Source organism: Nilaparvata lugens, chromosome 9 (assembly GCF_014356525.2).
Source record: "Nilaparvata lugens isolate BPH chromosome 9, ASM1435652v1, whole genome shotgun sequence".
Taxonomy (NCBI): domain Eukaryota; kingdom Metazoa; phylum Arthropoda; class Insecta; order Hemiptera; family Delphacidae; genus Nilaparvata; species Nilaparvata lugens.
The window spans coordinates 42,288,736-42,297,784 of NC_052512.1; positions in this window are offsets into that span (position 1 = coordinate 42,288,736).

A 9,049-nucleotide genomic window follows, 5' to 3' on the forward strand; every position below is an offset into this window, starting at 1 on the left:
TATGAAACAATTTTAAATATAACTTAAAATAACCTAAGTTAGGGGTTAGGTTATTTTAAGTTATATTTAAATTGTTTCATAAGGCTGGGTTAGGTTTTTGCTTTAAAATTGCAATATGCTAGAAAGATTCAATTGTTTGATTTCAAAGCAAAATCCTAACTTCCTAACCTATCCTTTCACCTTTTAAACAACAAAAACTAACTCCACCTGGACCTTAGCCCCTTCTAGCATATTGCAATTTCAAAGCAAAAACCTAACCTCTCCTTATGAAACATTATTAAATATAATCTAAATAAAACCCAACCCTTAACCCTATTTTGTCAATTAGTTGAATTTCTACATTGTTGATAAACGATGTGGCAACATTGCAATGCATGAAAGAGATAGCGCCATCTGCTTGTTGAATGATACCATGAGGATAGCAACACCATTGCAAATCGCACACTGCCATTATAACGTGAACCTCACTATAGATACTCAAAGAATACTTTTGAATAACTATGTGATAACTGTGACCGTTGCTGGCCGTTACTCTGTATCTGAGACAAAGAGAAGCTGCTGTCATAACTTGTCAAAGTTCAACGGTCACCTCTGCCTTTGTTTTGAATCAGTCGCGTCGCGAATTTCAAGTGGAACAGACCTCTATGTCGTCGCGCTCGTCAATTTTGCAGTTTCAACGAATATTTCCGGTATCTAGTGGCTCGCTAACGGACCAGGAAGTTAATGTGAGTATTTTATTTTCGATTTAATAATTAATTTTCAATTGTTACCCGAATTTATAACAATGTACTCCGGAAATCTAACCTATTTTAATCACAACGGATATGTTTTGATTGATTGATTGAGTACTTTATTAATGTAGATTACAATATATACTGGCTTATACACTTATATACAATAGCTTACAATACAGCAAATTTATAGATGAATTTACATAATATAGACTAAGAAAATAATTATTGAACTGTATATGATATGAAAAAGCAATTTGTAATATAATAACTATAGATAATAATATTGTAATGCATGTATATAAATTGGCAGAGCTTTGGACATATCAATGTCCATTCTTCGGAAACTATTTTAAAAATATCCTCCCCACTAACTTTCTACCAAATCTCTTTCTGAGAGAGAGAGAGAGAGATAGAGATTGATTGATTGATTGAGTACTTTATTTATGTAGATTACAATATATACTGGCTTATACACTTATATACAATAGCTTACAATACAGCAAAATTATAGATGAATTCACATAATATAGACTAAGAAAATAATTATTGAACTGTATATGATATGAAAAAGCAATTTGTAATATAATAACTATAGATAATAATTATATTGTAATGCATGTACATAAATTGGCGGAGCTTTGGACATATCAATGTCCATTCTAAGGAAACAATATTAAAAATATCCTCCCCACTAACTCTCTACCAAAATGTTGATAGAGTTACCAACAACAGCTACATTCCATAGATTTTGTTGACCGAGCGAAGTGAGGTCTAAGATTCAAGTCGACTATTTGGCATTTTTCTTAATTTATAGAATTATTCAAGTAAGTTACAACATATTCTGGTTTATAAACGAATTTACAATAAATTACAGTATAGCAGCTAATCATGCAACAAATTTCACATTTTATGAAAATTTATTAATTACAATGAAGATTGAATGCAACATTAGAATATTGATAATATAGGATTGTAATGTAACTACATAAATCGGCGGTGTTTCAACAATGAATAAATGATAATTTCAATGAATAAATAAATATACACCCCACTAGAATTATATGTGTTGGGGTATAAGTAATTAGTTGCTTATTGCATGTTATATTTATTACTATTTACAAACTTCATTCACTGATATTGAATTAAAGTCTATTATAATAGAATTGGTAAAAATTAAGGTTTAAATATTCATATGTTGCGCCTTTACGGTGAAACGCGGTAATAGATTTTAATGGAATTTGACATGTATGTTCCTTTTTTAATTGCGCGTCGACGTATATACAAGGTTTTTGGAAATTTTGCATTTCAAGGATAATATAAAAGGAAAAAGGAGCCTCCTTCATACGCCAATATTACCGTAAAAATCAGACTATAGAATTATTCATAATAAATCAGCTGACAAGTGATTACACAGATGTGTGGAGAAGCCAGCCTATTGCTGTATTTCCATAAGGTCTATAGTTTCAATCAGGTACTTGTTGATGAGTATACTGCGTGAGGTCTACTGTTCACAGAACTACTAGTATAGCTACAGATAGACATTACGAATTAGATAACCAACTCAGAAATCATCTTGTATTTGAATCGTTTCCCAAATTTATAACAATGTACTCCGAAAATCTAACCTATTCTACTTACAACGAATAATAATTATGTTGATATTGTTACCAACTACAGATTTGTATAGCTGCAGATAGACATAGCAAATAAGATAACCAGCTCAGAAATCATCTTGTATTTCAATCGTTTCCCAAATTTATAACAATGTACTCCGAAAATCTAACCTATTCTACTCACAACGGACATATTGATAGGGTTACCAAAAATGCAAAATTTCCAAAACCTTTTCTAAAACCTATACGTAGACGCGCAATTTAAAAAGGAACATACCTGTCAAATTTCATGAAAATCTATTACCGCGTTTCGCCGTAAATGCGCATCATATAAAGATATAAACATATAAACATTTAAACATTCAAACATTAAGGGAAATGCCAAACCGTCAACTTGAATCTTAGACCTCACTTCGCTCGGTCAATAAATCAATAAAGGCATACTCACAGTGCATTCTGATGATCATGATGATGATGATGCTCGATATAAAAGTTGACTTGTTCCAGATTTTGAAATTTGTCTGAATTTTTTATCTTATTCACTCATGTTTTATCAAAAAGATGATCTCTCAATATCACCAGCTCAAAAACCTCAACCCGACTCAAATAATTGATATAAACCTAGGAAAATATGAACACAAAAATTTTTAGTAACTTCTTGAAAGTTTTATAAAGGGTTAGTGCACCTCAAGTGGAGATGAAGGTTTAGAATTCTGAACACTAGAATGTTTAGTAACTTCTTGAAAGTTTTATGAAGTGCACCTGAAAAAACCTTTTATAAAGAACCTGGAGATGAAGGTTTAGAATTCAAAGGTAGGCGAAACATTACTGGAGTGACTGCGGAATTATTTTGCCGATGTGGAGTTCAGAGTGCCGTTAAATGAAAACCTACTAATTGTTACTAATCTGTCAATAATTGGTTTTGGTTCTAGTTGTAACAAGGTGTTAAAAGAGGCTGTATTTCGGGATCAGGTAGAGAGAGAGAGAGAGAGAGACAGAGAGAGAGAGAGAGTGAGGGAGTGAGGTACTGAGCGAGAAATAGATCTTGAGAGATTTGGAGCAAGAGAGAAAAAGAAAGATAAATAGAGAGAGAGAGAGAGAAGTGATGTTGGGAGGAGCTGTATTTGAGATGAGAAAGAAAGAGATAGAGAGAGAAGAAGCTGTGTTCTGAGATCGAAGAGTAAGAGAGAGTGAGAGAGAGTGAGGTACTGAGCGAGAAATAGATCTTGAGAGATTGGGAGCAAGATAGAAAAAGAAAGATAAATAGAGAGAGAGCGAGTGAGAGAGAGAGAGATGTTAGAAGGAGCTGTATTTGAGATGAGAAAGAAAGAAATAGAGAGAGACAAGAAGCTGTGTTCCGAGATCGAAGAGTGAGAGAGAGTTGTACTGAGCGAGAAATAGATCTTGAGAGATTGGGAGCAAGATAGAAGAAGAAAGATAAATAGAGAGAGAAGGAGATGTTAGAAGAAGCTGTATTTGAGATGAGAAAGAAAGAGAGAGAAAGATTGATTGATTGATTGAGTACTTTATTTATGTAGATTACAATATATACTGGCTTATACACTTATATACAATAGCTTACAATACAGCAAAATTATAGATGAATTTACATAATATAGACTAAGAAAATAATTATTGAACTGTATATGATATGAAAAGTAATTTGTAATATAATAACTATAGATAGTAAGATATAACAATATATATATATAGAGAGAGAGAGAGAGAGATTGATTGATTGATTGATTGATTAGCTGCCTTTATTAAAGAGAGAGAAAGAGATGTTAGAAGGAGCTGTATTTTGAGATGAGAAAGAAAGAGATAGATTGATTGAGTACTTTATTTATGTAGATTACAATATATACTGGCTTATATACTTATATACAATAGCTTACAATACAGCAAAATTATAGATGAATTTACATAATATAGACCAAGAAAATGATTATTGAACTGTATATGATATGAAAAAGCAATTTGTAATATAATAACTATAGATAATTATATTGTCATGCATCTACATAAATTGGCGGAGCTTTGGACTTATCAATGTCCATTCTTCGGAAACAATATTAAAAATATCCTCCCCTCTAACTCTCTACCAAAGAGAGACAGAGAGATTGATTGATTGATTGATTGAGTACTTTATTTATGTAGATTACAATTTATACTGGCTTATACACTTATATACAATAGCTTACAATACAGCAAAATAATAGATGAATTTACATAATATAGACCAAGAAAAAAATTATTGAACTGTATATGATATGAAGAAGCAATTTGTAATATAATAACTATAGATAATTAATTATATTGTCATGCATCTACATAAATTGGCGGAGCTTTGGACATAATTATCAATGTCCATTCTTCGGAAAGAATATTAAAAATATCCTCCCCACTAACTCTCTACCAAAACGTTAATTTCGTTATTTAAACTAAGGATTTATTTATTAATGGAAATATTGTAAAAGTTTTAATCAATGTGAATATTAAAGAGAGAAAAAAAAACAGGAAATTGATAAAGTAAAACAATTATATAGGTAGATAAGATCAAATAATTGATTAATAAAATGAAGTAGGCTGAAAGTAGATCAGGGTTATCAACTTTCAGTAATATACAGCAGTATGCAGTGGATAATTGAATAACATGAGTTTATAATATATATATATATATTATATATATATATATTATATATATATATATATATATATATATATATATATATATATATAAATACAATTCGTTCTATAACATGGTTTTAAGGTTTATATTGGTGGAATGAGTGAGGGATGGTTGTCATGTCATCGTTCTAGGGCCGGACAGTTTCAGTCATTTGTTCCAAAAGATGTTTTTTTAAAGTCAGGATGAAGCTCACTCGGCTTTCGATGGACCTGATAGAAACAGGAAGTGCATTCCATGCACGACAGGCACTGACTAAGAAGGACTTTGTGAAAATAGTGGTTCGATGATTGGGTATCCTTAAAGTAAATTACTTTCTCCGGTTCTAGTATGTGAATCATCTATCCCCCTACCTTCAGAGACAAATTTGAAATCATCTCCAATAGAGAGAGAGAGAGTGAGAGAAAGAGAGAGACAGACTGAGCTGGAAATGGATTTTTAGAGAGTACGTTCGACACTAAATAAGTTTAGTAACTTTTATAAGTTTTTCTCAGTGGAACAAAAAATACTGAATTTTTATCTTTCAATCCGAGTCTACTTGATAACCAGTGTAGATATCGTTTGAGCCTCAAAAGGAGGGTACATACACCCCTTATAATACATAAATATCGGGGCACCGAGCTTCGCTCGTTATTTATTTATTAATTTTTGATAAACCGAACACAATTCTTTAAAATGATTGGGGAAGTACTAACAGGCACAGCCCAAAACTGTTTCTCCCGAATTTTGATTTATACACTATAAATAGTCCAGAAAGTAGGTTATGTTCCATACACTTGAATTCAGGTTCGATTTTCTGTTCAAACATTTGAAAACAAAAAAATTATAATTCAGATTATATACAAACCGGATTGAATAACAAAATAACACTCACTAATCACTTGAAATTGTCAAATAATGATCAACTTTGAAAATTATGATATACTCTAATTTAGGAGGATTATCATGTCATGTCAACAAATCAGATTATGTTGATCAAATCGATTAAAAATCGTCTAGCTAGATTAATTTATCGCTGATTGATTATTAGTAGTTCTGTGAACAGTAGACCTCACGCAGTATTCTCATCCACAAGTACCTGATTGAAACTATAGACCTTATGGAAATACAGCAATAGACTGGCTTCTCCACACATCTGTGTAATCACTTGTCAGCTGATTTATGATGAATAATTCTATAGTCTGATTTTTACTCTAATATGGGCGTAGGAAGGAGGCTCCTTTTTCCTTTTATACTAGTAGTTCTGTGAACAGTAGACCTCACGCAGTATTCTCATCCACAAGTACCTGATTGAAACTATAGACCTTATGGAAATACAGCAATAGACTGGCTTCTCCACACATCTGTGTAATCACTTGTCAGCTGATTTATGATGAATAATTCTATAGTCTGATTTTTACTCTAATATTGGCGTATAAAAAAGGCTCCTTTTTCCTTTGATATTATCCCTGGAATGCAAAATCTCCAAAAACCTTATATATACGTCGCTGCGAAATCAAAATAGGAACATACCTGTCAAATTTCATGAGAATCTATTACCGCGTTTCGCCGTAAATGCGCAACATAAAAACATATAAACATTCAAACATAAAGAGAAATGCCAAACCGTCGACTTGAATCTTAGACCTCACTTCGCTCGGTCAATGATTACACAGCTGGAAATAATTCTGTCTCTCTCCCACACAGGCACACGCATCTTCTGTTATCGAGAGACGACGAAATTATCATCTGTTTTCCAAGGATGAATTATCATTTTCATGTCGTTCAGCGAGTTTTCCAAGGAATGAGACTTAGTGCAATCGAATCTTTATATCATAAACCTACTATGTTCCAAATTTCGTGAAAATCGTTAGAGCAGTTTTCGAGATCCGTAAAACATAAATAACCAGATATAAAAATAACCAGATATATACAGAAATTGCTCGCACAATATAATAGGATCATAAACTTGATACTTCTGTCAGTAATTTGATGTGAAATTGGTGTGTGCACCATTATAAAAAAATATAACTTTTTAAAATTGGGTTATTCTATTTGAAACACCCGTTATTTGACGAGACCACAATTTTGAGTTTTCAAATTTCAATTCAAGTTTATTCGAAAATGCTTGATTTTTCAAGAGAAATGATGGATATCAATTTACTAGTAGTTCTGTGAAAATTAGACCTCTAACACAAGTATCTGACACTCTCCACAAGTATCTGATGTCACCTGTTCTAGTTGAATCAGTTGAATCAACAATTCACAGTTCAATCATAATTTACTCTTAAAAACTGTTCTCCAAGATCAAAAACTCACTCATGTTGATAAACTCAGTTCAGGATTGAATTTGTATCCCATATATGATGATTTATCCAGTTTCGTGATAATCTTTCCATCTGATAAAAATATTTCTCAACTATTTTATAACTAATATTTTTCAATCAAGAATATTATAATATTTCTTCATCATTATTCAGTTCATTTAATCATTTTTTATTCTATTATCAATCACCTATTGAATTTGTTTTCCAAATGTGAGAATATTGATACTGATGGGCACGCATTATAAGAAAGATTGAAACCCTACCTTATAGAAATAGACACGGCCAGACATCTGTGTAAAGCATGCAATGAATAATCCACTTGTCAGCTGATTGATTATGAATAATTCTATAGTCTTATTGATCCATTCACAATGCAAATGACACTAATGTAATAACATTGGCAGATAAAATAATAAGGTAGTCCTTGTGCTATTTTTCTTACAAATTTATAGGTGACAAAGTCCAAGATAAGGTTAGAATTTCACGTGTACAATTTTTATAAAATTTTGGTCCAAAATAAACATTAAAACTATACATTTTGAATTTAGATGGCTTAAATTGATAAATTAATTCGAAATATTCCACTCAATTACCACTTTTAACGAATAATATTGAGTTATTTAAGAAATTTGGAACTATTCAAGAAACACAAACCTGTAAACTCGTAAAATATTCAAGTTTACTCGAAAATGCATGATTTTTCAAGAGAAATATTGGATATCAAATCATAAGGCTCACAATTTAGCTGTAGTTGAGTGAAAGACAAAAGAATTATCATGGCTCAAAGTTATTTTCAGTGTATGAAATCAATGAATCCCCAACATTTAATCCAAGTTTACTATAGTGGGGTCCACGTTATAATGACAGTGAATAAAGATAGAAGAACAGCGTTGCCGATTTTCTGCATTAATCAATTATATTTAGCTACACTATCAAAAACATAATTGTCATCGCTGCGGACCAAGAAAAGGATAGTACCACCGGCTTTGTCGAATGATGGACAAGGATAGCAAAACCAAAATTGACCAAATACTGTCATTATAACGTGGACCTCACTATAGAAAATTGTTCAAGACTAAACATATAGAGCTTGAAATTATACACAATTTGAAATTTAGTTGAGTCGAATCAGTTCACAGACAACAGAGTTATTAACAAAGTATCGGGGGGCCTAGCTTTTACGTTTTGTATCCGAAAAGATACACAAGAAGCTTTAATGTATCTTTCCATTAGCAACAGATGCTCTTTTGTATCTTCTCTAAGGCAACGTGTTGTATACGAAAAGAATATCGGGGGACCGAGCTTTGCTCTGGGGTGTAAAAGCATAGAAAATTTGTAACGAAAGATTTAATTCATAGTTTATATTTATTTATTTCATTCTCTCAGTCGTACAATTATTTTTACAGTTATATGAGGAGGCACAACAGGCTTATGCCCAAAACTGTCCCTTTTCAAATTTATACTACAGTCCAAATCAAAATCTAGGTTAAGCTACTATCACTCATCGAAATAACAATTTATTCACATTTCAAAAAGCAAACACATCATCAATTACAAATAGATATACTATGAATTCGATTTAGAATGATATATACTATGTTTGCTACGATTATTTTTGAATATACTATCATAGAGAAACAATAGCGTAAGTAGATATCCCATGGTATAGGGAATTTATGTCGCAACTTTTACTGTTATCTCAAGCCGATT